This window comes from Clavelina lepadiformis, chromosome 2 (assembly GCF_947623445.1).
Source record: "Clavelina lepadiformis chromosome 2, kaClaLepa1.1, whole genome shotgun sequence".
In the NCBI taxonomy this organism is placed as follows: Eukaryota; Metazoa; Chordata; class Ascidiacea; order Aplousobranchia; family Clavelinidae; genus Clavelina; species Clavelina lepadiformis.
The window spans coordinates 2071771-2092226 of NC_135241.1; the positions used below are offsets into that span (position 1 = coordinate 2071771).

The window sequence follows — 20456 nt, forward strand, 5'->3', positions numbered from 1 at the left end:
CTGATTTCGAGACCTAGCTACGCCTACGTCTCTGTAGTGTATTAACTATAAGCTAGTTTCAACTAAATTTTAAGTACTAAAGTAAATAACTGTTATTTGTTATTTGCTGCAGACGTGAGTCTGGCCAGCTGGTGGCCTAGACAGTCAAATGGTCATCAAACGGTTGTTGGCTCGTCGCTCTGCGGCTCGCTGGTTTGAACCTGCAGCTTGTCTGTCGACGTTCTCCGGTTTTTCCACTGTGCTATGGGTTTCCCCCCACCCACCCTATGCTTTCTGCGCATCTTGACTTTATTGCTTTAGGATGAAATTGCAAAAGTAATATCTGCATTGTCGGCAGGATTCGAACCTAAGCGGGCAGAGCCCAGCAGATTTCTAGTCTGTCGCCTTAACCACTCGGCCACGACAACTGTGCTTAATGCATAGATGAAATAGTTAAAATCGCACATTTCCGAATATCCATATGAAATTGCAAAAGTAATATCTGCATTGTCGGCAAGATTCGAACCTACGCGGGCATAGCCTAACAGATTTCAAGTCTGTCGCCTTAACCACTCGGCCACGACAACTTTGCTTAATGCATAGATGAAATAGTTAAAATGGCACATTTCCGAATATCCATATGAAATTGCAAAAGTAATATCGGCGTTGTCGGCGGGATTCGAACCTACGCGGGCAGGGCCCAACAGATTTCGAGTCTGTCGCCTTAACCACTCGGCCACGACAACTGTGCTTAATGCATAGATGAGAAATAGATAAAATCGCACTTTTCCGAATATCCATATGAAATTGCAAAAGTAATATCGGCGTTGTCGGCAGGATTCGAACCTACGCGGGCATAGCCTAACAGATTTCAAGTCTGTCGCCTTAACGTTGCCTTAAGTTGTCGGCCACGACAACTGTGCTTAATGTGCAATGCAAATAGATAAAATGGCACTTTTCTCGAATCACTAGATAGATTCCACCATGTCGATGTTTCCGGAATCTTCTCCTGACTTTCAAATCTGACAAGATGAAAATCAAGCAAGCGTAGTCTAGATGAAAATGTAGCTAGCGTAGTCTAGATGAAAATCAAGCTAGCGTAGTCTAGATGAAAATCAAGCTAGCGTAGTCTAGATGAAAATCAAGCTAGCGTAGTCTAGATGAAAATCAAGCAAGCGTAGTCTAGATGAAAATCAAGCTAGCGTAGTCTAGATGAAATCCAAGCTGATTTCGAGACCTAGCTACGCCTACGTCTCTGTAGTGTATTAACTATAAGCTAGTTTCAACTAAATTTTAAGTACTAAAGTAAACTACTGTTATTTGCTTAAGGGGTCATGTCCCAATTCAAAGAGATAGGCTTTTCAATGCAAAGTGCGTTAAATGAAGAAGCTACCAACGCAAAACTACATCATAAACCTACCCTGAATTTTGGCTTGCAACAAGACCTAGGTTATGTCTGTCTACAGTCTTAATTTGGACAAAATCCATGTACTCAGTTTTCTATAACAATTGCCTAAACTTTAGAACAAGTTTTTAGCTTAACATTTTATGACAAATACTCCAAAAAAACAAAAATTCAAACCCACACAAAATTTACAACTTAGCCTAAACCTGGAACCAGCTGTCGTCAAAGCAACGACGAACTACTCCACATCGACGTCACATGCGCATTGGACCGGAAAATTTTTACTTTTTTTAATATGACGCATTGAGTGCGACACGGTCACAATCACTGTGTTGCCCGGCTCAAAATTGTGGTTTTTTTGGGAAGTGACCCCTTAAACGTGAAGAAATTCATAAATTTTAGTTTTACTTATGACTATATCTATATATAGATATCTATATATATTATATAAGGTAAGTGATTAGGATTAGGATTAGGTGATTAGTAGGGCAAGTTTTTGCAACTTTTTCAACTTTTTTTACAGCTTCTGGCAGCTTCTTTCTGGCCAGCTGGTGGCCTGCAGACGTGAGTCTGGCCAGCTGGTGGCCTGCAGACGTGAGTCTGGCCAGCTGGTGGCCTGCAGACGTGAGTGCAACTGTGCTTAATGTGCAATGCAAATAGATAAAATGGCACTTTTCTCGAATCACTAGATAGATTCCACCATGTCGATGTTTCCGGAATCTTCTCCTGACTTTCAAATCTGACAAGAAGAAAATGTAGCTAGCGTAGTCTAGATGAAAATCAAGCTAGCGTAGTCTAGATGAAAATCAAGCTAGCGTAGTCTAGATGAAAATCAAGCTAGCGTAGTCTAGATGAAAATCAAGCAAGCGTAGTCTAGATGAAAATCAAGCTAGCGTAGTCTAGATGAAATCCAAGCTGATTTCGAGACCTAGCTACGCCTACGTCTCTGTAGTGTATTAACTATAAGCTAGTTTCAACTAAATTTTAAGTACTAAAGTAAATAACTGTTATTTGTTATTTGCTGCAGACGTGAGTCTGGCCAGCTGGTGGCCTAGACAGTCAAATGGTCATCAAACGGTTGTTGGCTCGTCGCTCTGCGGCTCGCTGGTTTGAACCTGCAGCTTGTCTGTCGACGTTCTCCGGTTTTTCCACTGTGCTATGGGTTTCCCCCCACCCACCCTATGCTTTCTGCGCATCTTGACTTTATTGCTTTAGGATGAAATTGCAAAAGTAATATCTGCATTGTCGGCAGGATTCGAACCTAAGCGGGCAGAGCCCAGCAGATTTCTAGTCTGTCGCCTTAACCACTCGGCCACGACAACTGTGCTTAATGCATAGATGAAATAGTTAAAATCGCACATTTCCGAATATCCATATGAAATTGCAAAAGTAATATCTGCATTGTCGGCAGGATTCGAACCTACGCGGGCATAGCCTAACAGATTTCAAGTCTGTCGCCTTAACCACTCGGCCACGACAACTGTGCTTAATGCATAGATGAAATAGTTAAAATGGCACATTTCCGAATATCCATATGAAATTGCAAAAGTAATATCGGCGTTGTCGGCGGGATTCGAACCTACGCGGGCAGGGCCCAACAGATTTCGAGTCTGTCGCCTTAACCACTCGGCCACGACAACTGTGCTTAATGCATAGATGAGAAATAGATAAAATCGCACTTTTCCGAATATCCATATGAAATTGCAAAAGTAATATCGGCGTTGTCGGCAGGATTCGAACCTACGCGGGCATAGCCTAACAGATTTCAAGTCTGTCGCCTTAACGTTGCCTTAAGTTGTCGGCCACGACAACTGTGCTTAATGTGCAATGCAAATAGATAAAATGGCACTTTTCTCGAATCACTAGATAGATTCCACCATGTCGATGTTTCCGGAATCTTCTCCTGACTTTCAAATCTGACAAGATGAAAATGTAGCTAGCGTAGTCTAGATGAAAATCAAGCTAGCGTAGTCTAGATGAAAATCAAGCTAGCGTAGTCTAGATGAAAATCAAGCTAGCGTAGTCTAGATGAAAATCAAGCAAGCGTAGTCTAGATGAAAATCAAGCTAGCGTAGTCTAGATGAAATCCAAGCTGATTTCGAGACCTAGCTACGCCTACGTCTCTGTAGTGTATTAACTATAAGCTAGTTTCAACTAAATTTTAAGTACTAAAGTAAACTACTGTTATTTGCTTAAGGGGTCATGTCCCAATTCAAAGAGATAGGCTTTTCAATGCAAAGTGCGTTAAATCAAGAAGCTACCAACGCAAAACTACATCATAAACCTACCCTGAATTTTGGCTTGCAACAAGACCTAGGTTATGTCTGTCTACAGTCTTAATTTGGACAAAATCCATGTACTCAGTTTTCTATAACAATTGCCTAAACTTTAGAACAAGTTTTTAGCTTAACATTTTATGACAAATACTCCAAAAAAACAAAAATTCAAACCCACACAAAATTTACAACTTAGCCTAAACCTGGAACCAGCTGTCGTCAAAGCAACGACGAACTACTCCACATCGATGTCACATGCGCATTGGACCGGAAAATTTTTACTTTTTTTAATATGACGCATTGAGTGCGACACGGTCACAATCACTGTGTTGCCCGGCTCAAAATTGTGGTTTTATTGGGAAGTGACCCCTTAAACGTGAAGAAATTCATAAATTTTAGTTTTACTTATGACTATATCTATATATAGATATCTATATATATTATATAAGGTAAGTGATTAGGATTAGGATTAGGTGATTAGTAGGGCAAGTTTTTGCAACTTTTTCAACTTTTTTTACAGCTTCTGGCAGCTTCTTTCTGGCCAGCTGGTGGCCTGCAGACGTGAGTCTGGCCAGCTGGTGGCCTGCAGACGTGAGTCTGGCCAGCTGGTGGCCTGCAGACGTGAGTGCAACTGTGCTTAATGTGCAATGCAAATAGATAAAATGGCACTTTTCTCGAATCACTAGATAGATTCCACCATGTCGATGTTTCCGGAATCTTCTCCTGACTTTCAAATCTGACAAGAAGAAAATGTAGCTAGCGTAGTCTAGATGAAAATCAAGCTAGCGTAGTCTAGATGAAAATCAAGCTAGCGTAGTCTAGATGAAAATCAAGCTAGCGTAGTCTAGATGAAAATCAAGCAAGCGTAGTCTAGATGAAAATCAAGCTAGCGTAGTCTAGATGAAATCCAAGCTGATTTCGAGACCTAGCTACGCCTACGTCTCTGTAGTGTATTAACTATAAGCTAGTTTCAACTAAATTTTAAGTACTAAAGTAAATAACTGTTATTTGTTATTTGCTGCAGACATGAGTCTGGCCAGCTGGTGGCCTAGACAGTCAAATGGTCATCAAACGGTTGTTGGCTCGTCGCTCTGCGGCTCGCTGGGTTGAACCTGCAGCTTGTCTGTCGACGTTCTCCGGTTTTTCCACTGTGCTATGGGTTTCCCCCCACCCACCCTATGCTTTCTGCGCATCTTGACTTTATTGCTTTAGGATGAAATTGCAAAAGTAATATCTGCATTGTCGGCAGGATTCGAACCTAAGCGGGCAGAGCCCAGCAGATTTCTAGTCTGTCGCCTTAACCACTCGGCCACGACAACTGTGCTTAATGCATAGATGAAATAGTTAAAATGGCACATTTCCGAATATCCATATGAAATTGCAAAAGTAATATCTGCATTGTCGGCAAGATTCGAACCTACGCGGGCATAGCCTAACAGATTTCAAGTCTGTCGCCTTAACCACTCGGCCACGACAACTGTGCTTAATGCATAGATGAAATAGTTAAAATGGCACATTTCCGAATATCCATATGAAATTGCAAAAGTAATATCGGCGTTGTCGGCGGGATTCGAACCTACGCGGGCAGGGCCCAACAGATTTCGAGTCTGTCGCCTTAACCACTCGGCCACGACAACTGTGCTTAATGCATAGATGAGAAATAGATAAAATCGCACTTTTCCGAATATCCATATGAAATTGCAAAAGTAATATCGGCGTTGTCGGCAGGATTCGAACCTACGCGGGCATAGCCTAACAGATTTCAAGTCTGTCGCCTTAACGTTGCCTTAAGTTGTCGGCCACGACAACTGTGCTTAATGTGCAATGCAAATAGATAAAATGGCACTTTTCTCGAATCACTAGATAGATTCCACCATGTCGATGTTTCCGGAATCTTCTCCTGACTTTCAAATCTGACAAGATGAAAATCAAGCAAGCGTAGTCTAGATGAAAATCAAGCTAGCGTAGTCTAGATGAAATCCAAGCTGATTTCGAGACCTAGCTACGCCTACGTCTCTGTAGTGTATTAACTATAAGCTAGTTTCAACTAAATTTTAAGTACTAAAGTAAACTACTGTTATTTGCTTAAGGGGTCATGTCCCAATTCAAAGAGATAGGCTTTTCAATGCAAAGTGCGTTAAATGAAGAAGCTACCAACGCAAAACTACATCATAAACCTACCCTGAATTTTGGCTTGCAACAAGACCTAGGTTATGTCTGTCTACAGTCTTAATTTGGACAAAATCCATGTACTCAGTTTTCTATAACAATTGCCTAAACTTTAGAACAAGTTTTTAGCTTAACATTTTATGACAAATACTCCAAAAAAACAAAAATTCAAACCCACACAAAATTTACAACTTAGCCTAGACCTGGAACCAGCTGTCGTCAAAGCAACGACGAACTACTCCACATCGACGTCACATGCGCATTGGACCGGAAAATTTTTACTTTTTTTAATATGACGCATTGAGTGCGACACGGTCACAATCACTGTGTTGCCCGGCTCAAAATTGTGGTTTTATTGGGAAGTGACCCCTTAAACGTGAAGAAATTCATAAATTTTAGTTTTACTTATGACTATATCTATATATAGATATCTATATATATTATATAAGGTAAGTGATTAGGATTAGGATTAGGTGATTAGTAGGGCAAGTTTTTGCAACTTTTTCAACTTTTTTTACAGCTTCTGGCAGCTTCTTTCTGGCCAGCTGGTGGCCTGCAGACGTGAGTCTGGCCAGCTGGTGGCCTGCAGACGTGAGTCTGGCCAGCTGGTGGCCTGCAGACGTGAGTGCAACTGTGCTTAATGTGCAATGCAAATAGATAAAATGGCACTTTTCTCGAATCACTAGATAGATTCCACCATGTCGATGTTTCCGGAATCTTCTCCTGACTTTCAAATCTGACAAGAAGAAAATGTAGCTAGCGTAGTCTAGATGAAAATCAAGCTAGCGTAGTCTAGATGAAAATCAAGCTAGCGTAGTCTAGATGAAAATCAAGCTAGCGTAGTCTAGATGAAAATCAAGCAAGCGTAGTCTAGATGAAAATCAAGCTAGCGTAGTCTAGATGAAATCCAAGCTGATTTCGAGACCTAGCTACGCCTACGTCTCTGTAGTGTATTAACTATAAGCTAGTTTCAACTAAATTTTAAGTACTAAAGTAAATAACTGTTATTTGTTATTTGCTGCAGACGTGAGTCTGGCCAGCTGGTGGCCTAGACAGTCAAATGGTCATCAAACGGTTGTTGGCTCGTCGCTCTGCGGCTCGCTGGTTTGAACCTGCAACTTGTCTGTCGACGTTCTCCGGTTTTTCCACTGTGCTATGGGTTTCCCCCCACCCACCCTATGCTTTCTGCGCATCTTGACTTTATTGCTTTAGGATGAAATTGCAAAAGTAATATCTGCATTGTCGGCAGGATTCGAACCTAAGCGGGCAGAGCCCAGCAGATTTCTAGTCTGTCGCCTTAACCACTCGGCCACGACAACTGTGCTTAATGCATAGATGAAATAGTTAAAATCGCACATTTCCGAATATCCATATGAAATTGCAAAAGTAATATCTGCATTGTCGGCAGGATTCGAACCTACGCGGGCATAGCCTAACAGATTTCAAGTCTGTCGCCTTAACCACTCGGCCACGACAACTGCGCTTAATGCATAGATGAAATAGTTAAAATGGCACATTTCCGAATATCCATATGAAATTGCAAAAGTAATATCGGCGTTGTCGGCGGGATTCGAACCTACGCGGGCAGGGCCCAACAGATTTCGAGTCTGTCGCCTTAACCACTCGGCCACGACAACTGTGCTTAATGCATAGATGAGAAATAGATAAAATCGCACTTTTCCGAATATCCATATGAAATTGCAAAAGTAATATCGGCGTTGTCGGCAGGATTCGAACCTACGCGGGCATAGCCTAACAGATTTCAAGTCTGTCGCCTTAACGTTGCCTTAAGTTGTCGGCCACGACAACTGTGCTTAATGTGCAATGCAAATAGATAAAATGGCACTTTTCTCGAATCACTAGATAGATTCCACCATGTCGATGTTTCCGGAATCTTCTCCTGACTTTCAAATCTGACAAGATGAAAATGTAGCTAGCGTAGTCTAGATGAAAATCAAGCTAGCGTAGTCTAGATGAAAATCAAGCTAGCGTAGTCTAGATGAAAATCAAGCTAGCGTAGTCTAGATGAAAATCAAGCAAGCGTAGTCTAGATGAAAATCAAGCTAGCGTAGTCTAGATGAAATCCAAGCTGATTTCGAGACCTAGCTACGCCTACGTCTCTGTAGTGTATTAACTATAAGCTAGTTTCAACTAAATTTTAAGTACTAAAGTAAACTACTGTTATTTGCTTAAGGGGTCATGTCCCAATTCAAAGAGATAGGCTTTTCAATGCAAAGTGCGTTAAATGAAGAAGCTACCAACGCAAAACTACATCATAAACCTACCCTGAATTTTGGCTTGCAACAAGACCTAGGTTATGTCTGTCTACAGTCTTAATTTGGACAAAATCCATGTACTCAGTTTTCTATAACAATTGCCTAAACTTTAGAACAAGTTTTTAGCTTAACATTTTATGACAAATACTCCAAAAAAACAAAAATTCAAACCCACACAAAATTTACAACTTAGCCTAAACCTGGAACCAGCTGTCGTCAAAGCAACGACGAACTACTCCACATCGACGTCACATGCGCATTGGACCGGAAAATTTTTACTTTTTTTAATATGACGCATTGAGTGCGACACGGTCACAATCACTGTGTTGCCCGGCTCAAAATTGTGGTTTTATTGGGAAGTGACCCCTTAAACGTGAAGAAATTCATAAATTTTAGTTTTACTTATGACTATATCTATATATAGATATCTATATATATTATATAAGGTAAGTGATTAGGATTAGGATTAGGTGATTAGTAGGGCAAGTTTTGGCAACTTTTTCAACTTTTTTTACAGCTTCTGGCAGCTTCTTTCTGGCCAGCTGGTGGCCTGCAGACGTGAGTCTGGCCAGCTGGGGGCCTGCAGACGTGAGTCTGGCCAGCTGGTGGCCTGCAGACGTGAGTGCAACTGTGCTTAATGTGCAATGCAAATAGATAAAATGGCACTTTTCTCGAATCACTAGATAGATTCCACCATGTCGATGTTTCCGGAATCTTCTCCTGACTTTCAAATCTGACAAGAAGAAAATGTAGCTAGCGTAGTCTAGATGAAAATCAAGCTAGCGTAGTCTAGATGAAAATCAAGCTAGCGTAGTCTAGATGAAAATCAAGCTAGCGTAGTCTAGATGAAAATCAAGCAAGCGTAGTCTAGATGAAAATCAAGCTAGCGTAGTCTAGATGAAATCCAAGCTGATTTCGAGACCTAGCTACGCCTACGTCTCTGTAGTGTATTAACTATAAGCTAGTTTCAACTAAATTTTAAGTACTAAAGTAAATAACTGTTATTTGTTATTTGCTGCAGACGTGAGTCTGGCCAGCTGGTGGCCTAGACAGTCAAATGGTCATCAAACGGTTGTTGGCTCGTCGCTCTGCGGCTCGCTGGTTTGAACCTGCAGCTTGTCTGTCGACGTTCTCCGGTTTTTCCACTGTGCTATGGGTTTCCCCCCACCCACCCTATGCTTTCTGCGCATCTTGACTTTATTGCTTTAGGATGAAATTGCAAAAGTAATATCTGCATTGTCGGCAGGATTCGAACCTAAGCGGGCAGAGCCCAGCAGATTTCTAGTCTGTCGCCTTAACCACTCGGCCACGACAACTGTGCTTAATGCATAGATGAAATAGTTAAAATCGCACATTTCCGAATATCCATATGAAATTGCAAAAGTAATATCTGCATTGTCGGCAAGATTCGAACCTACGCGGGCATAGCCTAACAGATTTCAAGTCTGTCGCCTTAACCACTCGGCCACGACAACTGTGCTTAATGCATAGATGAAATAGTTAAAATGGCACATTTCCGAATATCCATATGAAATTGCAAAAGTAATATCGGCGTTGTCGGCGGGATTCGAACCTACGCGGGCAGGGCCCAACAGATTTCGAGTCTGTCGCCTTAACCACTCGGCCACGACAACTGTGCTTAATGCATAGATGAGAAATAGATAAAATCGCACTTTTCCGAATATCCATATGAAATTGCAAAAGTAATATCGGCGTTGTCGGCAGGATTCGAACCTACGCGGGCATAGCCTAACAGATTTCAAGTCTGTCGCCTTAACGTTGCCTTAAGTTGTCGGCCACGACAACTGTGCTTAATGTGCAATGCAAATAGATAAAATGGCACTTTTCTCGAATCACTAGATAGATTCCACCATGTCGATGTTTCCGGAATCTTCTCCTGACTTTCAAATCTGACAAGATGAAAATCAAGCAAGCGTAGTCTAGATGAAAATCAAGCTAGCGTAGTCTAGATGAAATCCAAGCTGATTTCGAGACCTAGCTACGCCTACGTCTCTGTAGTGTATTAACTATAAGCTAGTTTCAACTAAATTTTAAGTACTAAAGTAAACTTCTGTTATTTGCTTAAGGGGTCATGTCCCAATTCAAAGAGATAGGCTTTTCAATGCAAAGTGCATTAAATCAAGAAGCTACCAACGCAAAACTACATCATAAACCTACCCTGAATTTTGGCTTGCAACAAGACCTAGGTTATGTCTGTCTACAGTCTTAATTTGGACAAAATCCATGTACTCAGTTTTCTATAACAATTGCCTAAACTTTAGAACAAGTTTTTAGCTTAACATTTTATGACAAATACTCCAAAAAAACAAAAATTCAAACCCACACAAAATTTACAACTTAGCCTAGACCTGGAACCAGCTGTCGTCAAAGCAACGACGAACTACTCCACATCGACGTCACATGCGCATTGGACCGGAAAATTTTTACTTTTTTTAATATGACGCATTGAGTGCGACACGGTCACAATCACTGTGTTGCCCGGCTCAAAATTGTGGTTTTATTGGGAAGTGACCCCTTAAACGTGAAGAAATTCATAAATTTTAGTTTTACTTATGACTATATCTATATATAGATATCTATATATATTATATAAGGTAAGTGATTAGGATTAGGATTAGGTGATTAGTAGGGCAAGTTTTTGCAACTTTTTCAACTTTTTTTACAGCTTCTGGCAGCTTCTTTCTGGCCAGCTGGTGGCCTGCAGACGTGAGTCTGGCCAGCTGGTGGCCTGCAGACGTGAGTCTGGCCAGCTGGTGGCCTGCAGACGTGAGTGCAACTGTGCTTAATGTGCAATGCAAATAGATAAAATGGCACTTTTCTCGAATCACTAGATAGATTCCACCATGTCGATGTTTCCGGAATCTTCTCCTGACTTTCAAATCTGACAAGAAGAAAATGTAGCTAGCGTAGTCTAGATGAAAATCAAGCTAGCGTAGTCTAGATGAAAATCAAGCTAGCGTAGTCTAGATGAAAATCAAGCTAGCGTAGTCTAGATGAAAATCAAGCAAGCGTAGTCTAGATGAAAATCAAGCTAGCGTAGTCTAGATGAAATCCAAGCTGATTTCGAGACCTAGCTACGCCTACGTCTCTGTAGTGTATTAACTATAAGCTAGTTTCAACTAAATTTTAAGTACTAAAGTAAATAACTGTTATTTGTTATTTGCTGCAGACGTGAGTCTGGCCAGCTGGTGGCCTAGACAGTCAAATGGTCATCAAACGGTTGTTGGCTCGTCGCTCTGCGGCTCGCTGGTTTGAACCTGCAGCTTGTCTGTCGACGTTCTCCGGTTTTTCCACTGTGCTATGGGTTTCCCCCCACCCACCCTATGCTTTCTGCGCATCTTGACTTTATTGCTTTAGGATGAAATTGCAAAAGTAATATCTGCATTGTCGGCAGGATTCGAACCTAAGCGGGCAGAGCCCAGCAGATTTCTAGTCTGTCGCCTTAACCACTCGGCCACGACAACTGTGCTTAATGCATAGATGAAATAGTTAAAATGGCACATTTCCGAATATCCATATGAAATTGCAAAAGTAATATCTGCATTGTCGGCAAGATTCGAACCTACGCGGGCATAGCCTAACAGATTTCAAGTCTGTCGCCTTAACCACTCGGCCACGACAACTGTGCTTAATGCATAGATGAAATAGTTAAAATGGCACATTTCCGAATATCCATATGAAATTGCAAAAGTAATATCGGCGTTGTCGGCGGGATTCGAACCTACGCGGGCAGGGCCCAACAGATTTCGAGTCTGTCGCCTTAACCACTCGGCCACGACAACTGTGCTTAATGCATAGATGAGAAATAGATAAAATCGCACTTTTCCGAATATCCATATGAAATTGCAAAAGTAATATCGGCGTTGTCGGCAGGATTCGAACCTACGCGGGCATAGCCTAACAGATTTCAAGTCTGTCGCCTTAACGTTGCCTTAAGTTGTCGGCCACGACAACTGTGCTTAATGTGCAATGCAAATAGATAAAATGGCACTTTTCTCGAATCACTAGATAGATTCCACCATGTCGATGTTTCCGGAATCTTCTCCTGACTTTCAAATCTGACAAGATGAAAATCAAGCAAGCGTAGTCTAGATGAAAATGTAGCTAGCGTAGTCTAGATGAAAATCAAGCTAGCGTAGTCTAGATGAAAATCAAGCTAGCGTAGTCTAGATGAAAATCAAGCTAGCGTAGTCTAGATGAAAATCAAGCAAGCGTAGTCTAGATGAAAATCAAGCTAGCGTAGTCTAGATGAAATCCAAGCTGATTTCGAGACCTAGCTACGCCTACGTCTCTGTAGTGTATTAACTATAAGCTAGTTTCAACTAAATTTTAAGTACTAAAGTAAACTACTGTTATTTGCTTAAGGGGTCATGTCCCAATTCAAAGAGATAGGCTTTTCAATGCAAAGTGCGTTAAATGAAGAAGCTACCAACGCAAAACTACATCATAAACCTACCCTGAATTTTGGCTTGCAACAAGACCTAGGTTATGTCTGTCTACAGTCTTAATTTGGACAAAATCCATGTACTCAGTTTTCTATAACAATTGCCTAAACTTTAGAACAAGTTTTTAGCTTAACATTTTATGACAAATACTCCAAAAAAACAAAAATTCAAACCCACACAAAATTTACAACTTAGCCTAAACCTGGAACCAGCTGTCGTCAAAGCAACGACGAACTACTCCACATCGACGTCACATGCGCATTGGACCGGAAAATTTTTACTTTTTTTAATATGACGCATTGAGTGCGACACGGTCACAATCACTGTGTTGCCCGGCTCAAAATTGTGGTTTTTTTGGGAAGTGACCCCTTAAACGTGAAGAAATTCATAAATTTTAGTTTTACTTATGACTATATCTATATATAGATATCTATATATATTATATAAGGTAAGTGATTAGGATTAGGATTAGGTGATTAGTAGGGCAAGTTTTTGCAACTTTTTCAACTTTTTTTACAGCTTCTGGCAGCTTCTTTCTGGCCAGCTGGTGGCCTGCAGACGTGAGTCTGGCCAGCTGGTGGCCTGCAGACGTGAGTCTGGCCAGCTGGTGGCCTGCAGACGTGAGTGCAACTGTGCTTAATGTGCAATGCAAATAGATAAAATGGCACTTTTCTCGAATCACTAGATAGATTCCACCATGTCGATGTTTCCGGAATCTTCTCCTGACTTTCAAATCTGACAAGAAGAAAATGTAGCTAGCGTAGTCTAGATGAAAATCAAGCTAGCGTAGTCTAGATGAAAATCAAGCTAGCGTAGTCTAGATGAAAATCAAGCTAGCGTAGTCTAGATGAAAATCAAGCAAGCGTAGTCTAGATGAAAATCAAGCTAGCGTAGTCTAGATGAAATCCAAGCTGATTTCGAGACCTAGCTACGCCTACGTCTCTGTAGTGTATTAACTATAAGCTAGTTTCAACTAAATTTTAAGTACTAAAGTAAATAACTGTTATTTGTTATTTGCTGCAGACGTGAGTCTGGCCAGCTGGTGGCCTAGACAGTCAAATGGTCATCAAACGGTTGTTGGCTCGTCGCTCTGCGGCTCGCTGGTTTGAACCTGCAACTTGTCTGTCGACGTTCTCCGGTTTTTCCACTGTGCTATGGGTTTCCCCCCACCCACCCTATGCTTTCTGCGCATCTTGACTTTATTGCTTTAGGATGAAATTGCAAAAGTAATATCTGCATTGTCGGCAGGATTCGAACCTAAGCGGGCAGAGCCCAGCAGATTTCTAGTCTGTCGCCTTAACCACTCGGCCACGACAACTGTGCTTAATGCATAGATGAAATAGTTAAAATGGCACATTTCCGAATATCCATATGAAATTGCAAAAGTAATATCTGCATTGTCGGCAAGATTCGAACCTACGCGGGCATAGCCTAACAGATTTCAAGTCTGTCGCCTTAACCACTCGGCCACGACAACTGTGCTTAATGCATAGATGAAATAGTTAAAATGGCACATTTCCGAATATCCATATGAAATTGCAAAAGTAATATCGGCGTTGTCGGCGGGATTCGAACCTACGCGGGCAGGGCCCAACAGATTTCGAGTCTGTCGCCTTAACCACTCGGCCACGACAACTGTGCTTAATGCATAGATGAGAAATAGATAAAATCGCACTTTTCCGAATATCCATATGAAATTGCAAAAGTAATATCGGCGTTGTCGGCAGGATTCGAACCTACGCGGGCATAGCCTAACAGATTTCAAGTCTGTCGCCTTAACGTTGCCTTAAGTTGTCGGCCACGACAACTGTGCTTAATGTGCAATGCAAATAGATAAAATGGCACTTTTCTCGAATCACTAGATAGATTCCACCATGTCGATGTTTCCGGAATCTTCTCCTGACTTTCAAATCTGACAAGATGAAAATCAAGCAAGCGTAGTCTAGATGAAAATCAAGCTAGCGTAGTCTAGATGAAATCCAAGCTGATTTCGAGACCTAGCTACGCCTACGTCTCTGTAGTGTATTAACTATAAGCTAGTTTCAACTAAATTTTAAGTACTAAAGTAAACTACTGTTATTTGCTTAAGGGGTCATGTCCCAATTCAAAGAGATAGGCTTTTCAATGCAAAGTGCGTTAAATGAAGAAGCTACCAACGCAAAACTACATCATAAACCTACCCTGAATTTTGGCTTGCAACAAGACCTAGGTTATGTCTGTCTACAGTCTTAATTTGGACAAAATCCATGTACTCAGTTTTCTATAACAATTGCCTAAACTTTAGAACAAGTTTTTAGCTTAACATTTTATGACAAATACTCCAAAAAAACAAAAATTCAAACCCACACAAAATTTACAACTTAGCCTAGACCTGGAACCAGCTGTCGTCAAAGCAACGACGAACTACTCCACATCGACGTCACATGCGCATTGGACCGGAAAATTTTTACTTTTTTTAATATGACGCATTGAGTGCGACACGGTCACAATCACTGTGTTGCCCGGCTCAAAATTGTGGTTTTATTGGGAAGTGACCCCTTAAACGTGAAGAAATTCATAAATTTTAGTTTTACTTATGACTATATCTATATATAGATATCTATATATATTATATAAGGTAAGTGATTAGGATTAGGATTAGGTGATTAGTAGGGCAAGTTTTTGCAACTTTTTCAACTTTTTTTACAGCTTCTGGCAGCTTCTTTCTGGCCAGCTGGTGGCCTGCAGACGTGAGTCTGGCCAGCTGGTGGCCTGCAGACGTGAGTCTGGCCAGCTGGTGGCCTGCAGACGTGAGTGCAACTGTGCTTAATGTGCAATGCAAATAGATAAAATGGCACTTTTCTCGAATCACTAGATAGATTCCACCATGTCGATGTTTCCGGAATCTTCTCCTGACTTTCAAATCTGACAAGAAGAAAATGTAGCTAGCGTAGTCTAGATGAAAATCAAGCTAGCGTAGTCTAGATGAAAATCAAGCTAGCGTAGTCTAGATGAAAATCAAGCTAGCGTAGTCTAGATGAAAATCAAGCAAGCGTAGTCTAGATGAAAATCAAGCTAGCGTAGTCTAGATGAAATCCAAGCTGATTTCGAGACCTAGCTACGCCTACGTCTCTGTAGTGTATTAACTATAAGCTAGTTTCAACTAAATTTTAAGTACTAAAGTAAATAACTGTTATTTGTTATTTGCTGCAGACGTGAGTCTGGCCAGCTGGTGGCCTAGACAGTCAAATGGTCATCAAACGGTTGTTGGCTCGTCGCTCTGCGGCTCGCTGGTTTGAACCTGCAACTTGTCTGTCGACGTTCTCCGGTTTTTCCACTGTGCTATGGGTTTCCCCCCACCCACCCTATGCTTTCTGCGCATCTTGACTTTATTGCTTTAGGATGAAATTGCAAAAGTAATATCTGCATTGTCGGCAGGATTCGAACCTAAGCGGGCAGAGCCCAGCAGATTTCTAGTCTGTCGCCTTAACCACTCGGCCACGACAACTGTGCTTAATGCATAGATGAAATAGTTAAAATCGCACATTTCCGAATATCCATATGAAATTGCAAAAGTAATATCTGCATTGTCGGCAGGATTCGAACCTACGCGGGCATAGCCTAACAGATTTCAAGTCTGTCGCCTTAACCACTCGGCCACGACAACTGTGCTTAATGCATAGATGAAATAGTTAAAATGGCACATTTCCGAATATCCATATGAAATTGCAAAAGTAATATCGGCGTTGTCGGCGGGATTCGAACCTACGCGGGCAGGGCCCAACAGATTTCGAGTCTGTCGCCTTAACCACTCGGCCACGACAACTGTGCTTAATGCATAGATGAGAAATAGATAAAATCGCACTTTTCCGAATATCCATATGAAATTGCAAAAGTAATATCGGCGTTGTCGGCAGGATTCGAACCTACGCGGGCATAGCCTAACAGATTTCAAGTCTGTCGCCTTAACGTTGCCTTAAGTTGTCGGCCACGACAACTGTGCTTAATGTGCAATGCAAATAGATAAAATGGCACTTTTCTCGAATCACTAGATAGATTCCACCATGTCGATGTTTCCGGAATCTTCTCCTGACTTTCAAATCTGACAAGATGAAAATGTAGCTAGCGTAGTCTAGATGAAAATCAAGCTAGCGTAGTCTAGATGAAAATCAAGCTAGCGTAGTCTAGATGAAAATCAAGCTAGCGTAGTCTAGATGAAAATCAAGCAAGCGTAGTCTAGATGAAAATCAAGCTAGCGTAGTCTAGATGAAATCCAAGCTGATTTCGAGACCTAGCTACGCCTACGTCTCTGTAGTGTATTAACTATAAGCTAGTTTCAACTAAATTTTAAGTACTAAAGTAAACTACTGTTATTTGCTTAAGGGGTCATGTCCCAATTCAAAGAGATAGGCTTTTCAATGCAAAGTGCGTTAAATGAAGAAGCTACCAACGCAAAACTACATCATAAACCTACCCTGAATTTTGGCTTGCAACAAGACCTAGGTTATGTCTGTCTACAGTCTTAATTTGGACAAAATCCATGTACTCAGTTTTCTATAACAATTGCCTAAACTTTAGAACAAGTTTTTAGCTTAACATTTTATGACAAATACTCCAAAAAAACAAAAATTCAAACCCACACAAAATTTACAACTTAGCCTAAACCTGGAACCAGCTGTCGTCAAAGCAACGACGAACTACTCCACATCGACGTCACATGCGCATTGGACCGGAAAATTTTTACTTTTTTTAATATGACGCATTGAGTGCGACACGGTCACAATCACTGTGTTGCCCGGCTCAAAATTGTGGTTTTATTGGGAAGTGACCCCTTAAACGTGAAGAAATTCATAAATTTTAGTTTTACTTATGACTATATCTATATATAGATATCTATATATATTATATAAGGTAAGTGATTAGGATTAGGATTAGGTGATTAGTAGGGCAAGTTTTTGCAACTTTTTCAACTTTTTTTACAGCTTCTGGCAGCTTCTTTCTGGCCAGCTGGTGGCCTGCAGACGTGAGTCTGGCCAGCTGGTGGCCTGCAGACGTGAGTCTGGCCAGCTGGTGGCCTGCAGACGTGAGTGCAACTGTGCTTAATGTGCAATGCAAATAGATAAAATGGCACTTTTCTCGAATCACTAGATAGATTCCACCATGTCGATGTTTCCGGAATCTTCTCCTGACTTTCAAATCTGACAAGAAGAAAATGTAGCTAGCGTAGTCTAGATGAAAATCAAGCTAGCGTAGTCTAGATGAAAATCAAGCTAGCGTAGTCTAGATGAAAATCAAGCTAGCGTAGTCTAGATGAAAATCAAGCAAGCGTAGTCTAGATGAAAATCAAGCTAGCGTAGTCTAGATGAAATCCAAGCTGATTTCGAGACCTAGCTACGCCTACGTCTCTGTAGTGTATTAACTATAAGCTAGTTTCAACTAAATTTTAAGTACTAAAGTAAATAACTGTTATTTGTTATTTGCTGCAGACGTGAGTCTGGCCAGCTGGTGGCCTAGACAGTCAAATGGTCATCAAACGGTTGTTGGCTCGTCGCTCTGCGGCTCGCTGGTTTGAACCTGCAGCTTGTCTGTCGACGTTCTCCGGTTTTTCCACTGTGCTATGGGTTTCCCCCCACCCACCCTATGCTTTCTGCGCATCTTGACTTTATTGCTTTAGGATGAAATTGCAAAAGTAATATCTGCATTGTCGGCAGGATTCGAACCTAAGCGGGCAGAGCCCAGCAGATTTCTAGTCTGTCGCCTTAACCACTCGGCCACGACAACTGTGCTTAATGCATAGATGAAATAGTTAAAATGGCACATTTCCGAATATCCATATGAAATTGCAAAAGTAATATCTGCATTGTCGGCAAGATTCGAACCTACGCGGGCATAGCCTAACAGATTTCAAGTCTGTCGCCTTAACCACTCGGCCACGACAACTGTGCTTAATGCATAGATGAAATAGTTAAAATGGCACATTTCCGAATATCCATATGAAATTGCAAAAGTAATATCGGCGTTGTCGGCGGGATTCGAACCTACGCGGGCAGGGCCCAACAGATTTCGAGTCTGTCGCCTTAACCACTCGGCCACGACAACTGTGCTTAATGCATAGATGAGAAATAGATAAAATCGCACTTTTCCGAATATCCATATGAAATTGCAAAAGTAATATCGGCGTTGTCGGCAGGATTCGAACCTACGCGGGCATAGCCTAACAGATTTCAAGTCTGTCGCCTTAACGTTGCCTTAAGTTGTCGGCCACGACAACTGTGCTTAATGTGCAATGCAAATAGATAAAATGGCACTTTTCTCGAATCACTAGATAGATTCCACCATGTCGATGTTTCCGGAATCTTCTCCTGACTTTCAAATCTGACAAGATGAAAATCAAGCAAGCGTAGTCTAGATGAAAATCAAGCTAGCGTAGTCTAGATGAAATCCAAGCTGATTTCGAGACCTAGCTACGCCTACGTCTCTGTAGTGTATTAACTATAAGCTAGTTTCAACTAAATTTTAAGTACTAAAGTAAACTTCTGTTATTTGCTTAAGGGGTCATGTCCCAATTCAAAGAGATAGGCTTTTCAATGCAAAGTGCATTAAATCAAGAAGCTACCAACGCAAAACTACATCATAAACCTACCCTGAATTTTGGCTTGCAACAAGACCTAGGTTATGTCTGTCTACAGTCTTAATTTGGACAAAATCCATGTACTCAGTTTTCTATAACAATTGCCTAAACTTTAGAACAAGTTTTTAGCTTAACATTTTATGACAAATACTCCAAAAAAACAAAAATTCAAACCCACACAAAATTTACAACTTAGCCTAGACCTGGAACCAGCTGTCGTCAAAGCAACGACGAACTACTCCACATCGACGTCACATGCGCATTGGACCGGAAAATTTTTACTTTTTTTAATATGACGCATTGAGTGCGACACGGTCACAATCACTGTGTTGCCCGGCTCAAAATTGTGGTTTTATTGGGAAGTGACCCCTTAAACGTGAAGAAATTCATAAATTTTAGTTTTACTTATGACTATATCTATATATAGATATCTATATATATTATATAAGGTAAGTGATTAGGATTAGGATTAGGTGATTAGTAGGGCAAGTTTTTGCAACTTTTTCAACTTTTTTTACAGCTTCTGGCAGCTTCTTTCTGGCCAGCTGGTGGCCTGCAGACGTGAGTCTGGCCAGCTGGTGGCCTGCAGACGTGAGTCTGGCCAGCTGGTGGCCTGCAGACGTGAGTGCAACTGTGCTTAATGTGCAATGCAAATAGATAAAATGGCACTTTTCTCGAATCACTAGATAGATTCCACCATGTCGATGTTTCCGGAATCTTCTCCTGACTTTCAAATCTGACAAGAAGAAAATGTAGCTAGCGTAGTCTAGATGAAAATCAAGCTAGCGTAGTCTAGATGAAAATCAAGCTAGCGTAGTCTAGATGAAAATCAAGCTAGCGTAGTCTAGATGAAAATCAAGCAAGCGTAGTCTAGATGAAAATCAAGCTAGCGTAGTCTAGATGAAATCCAAGCTGATTTCGAGACCTAGCTACGCCTACGTCTCTGTAGTGTATTAACTATAAGCTAGTTTCAACTAAATTTTAAGTACTAAAGTAAATAACTGTTATTTGTTATTTGCTGCAGACGTGAGTCTGGCCAGCTGGTGGCCTAGACAGTCAAATGGTCATCAAACGGTTGTTGGCTCGTCGCTCTGCGGCTCGCTGGTTTGAACCTGCAGCTTGTCTGTCGACGTTCTCCGGTTTTTCCACTGTGCTATGGGTTTCCCCCCACCCACCCTATGCTTTCTGCGCATCTTGACTTTATTGCTTTAGGATGAAATTGCAAAAGTAATATCTGCATTGTCGGCAGGATTCGAACCTAAGCGGGCAGAGCCC

General features: G+C 41.3%; 9 non-coding genes across 9 annotated transcripts; all 9 read right to left on the reverse strand.

Moving 5' to 3' along the window:
- Positions 1–643: 643 nt before the first annotated feature.
- Trnas-cga (transfer RNA serine (anticodon CGA)) lies at positions 644–725 on the reverse strand. Its single transcript has one exon. It is a non-coding gene; the product is annotated as a tRNA-Ser (tRNA).
- A 2217-nt stretch (positions 726–2942) lies between these two features.
- On the reverse strand, positions 2943–3024 carry Trnas-cga (transfer RNA serine (anticodon CGA)). Its single transcript has one exon. It is a non-coding gene; the product is annotated as a tRNA-Ser (tRNA).
- A 2191-nt stretch (positions 3025–5215) lies between these two features.
- On the reverse strand, positions 5216–5297 carry Trnas-cga (transfer RNA serine (anticodon CGA)). Its single transcript has one exon. It is a non-coding gene; the product is annotated as a tRNA-Ser (tRNA).
- A 2087-nt stretch (positions 5298–7384) lies between these two features.
- Positions 7385–7466, reverse strand: Trnas-cga (transfer RNA serine (anticodon CGA)). The gene has a single exon. It is a non-coding gene; the product is annotated as a tRNA-Ser (tRNA).
- Positions 7467–9657: 2191 nt separating this feature from the next.
- Positions 9658–9739, reverse strand: Trnas-cga (transfer RNA serine (anticodon CGA)). Its single transcript has one exon. It is a non-coding gene; the product is annotated as a tRNA-Ser (tRNA).
- A 2087-nt stretch (positions 9740–11826) lies between these two features.
- Positions 11827–11908, reverse strand: Trnas-cga (transfer RNA serine (anticodon CGA)). The gene has a single exon. It is a non-coding gene; the product is annotated as a tRNA-Ser (tRNA).
- A 2217-nt stretch (positions 11909–14125) lies between these two features.
- Trnas-cga (transfer RNA serine (anticodon CGA)) lies at positions 14126–14207 on the reverse strand. Its single transcript has one exon. It is a non-coding gene; the product is annotated as a tRNA-Ser (tRNA).
- A 2087-nt stretch (positions 14208–16294) lies between these two features.
- Positions 16295–16376, reverse strand: Trnas-cga (transfer RNA serine (anticodon CGA)). The gene has a single exon. It is a non-coding gene; the product is annotated as a tRNA-Ser (tRNA).
- Positions 16377–18567: 2191 nt separating this feature from the next.
- On the reverse strand, positions 18568–18649 carry Trnas-cga (transfer RNA serine (anticodon CGA)). Its single transcript has one exon. It is a non-coding gene; the product is annotated as a tRNA-Ser (tRNA).
- Positions 18650–20456: the final 1807 nt, after the last annotated feature.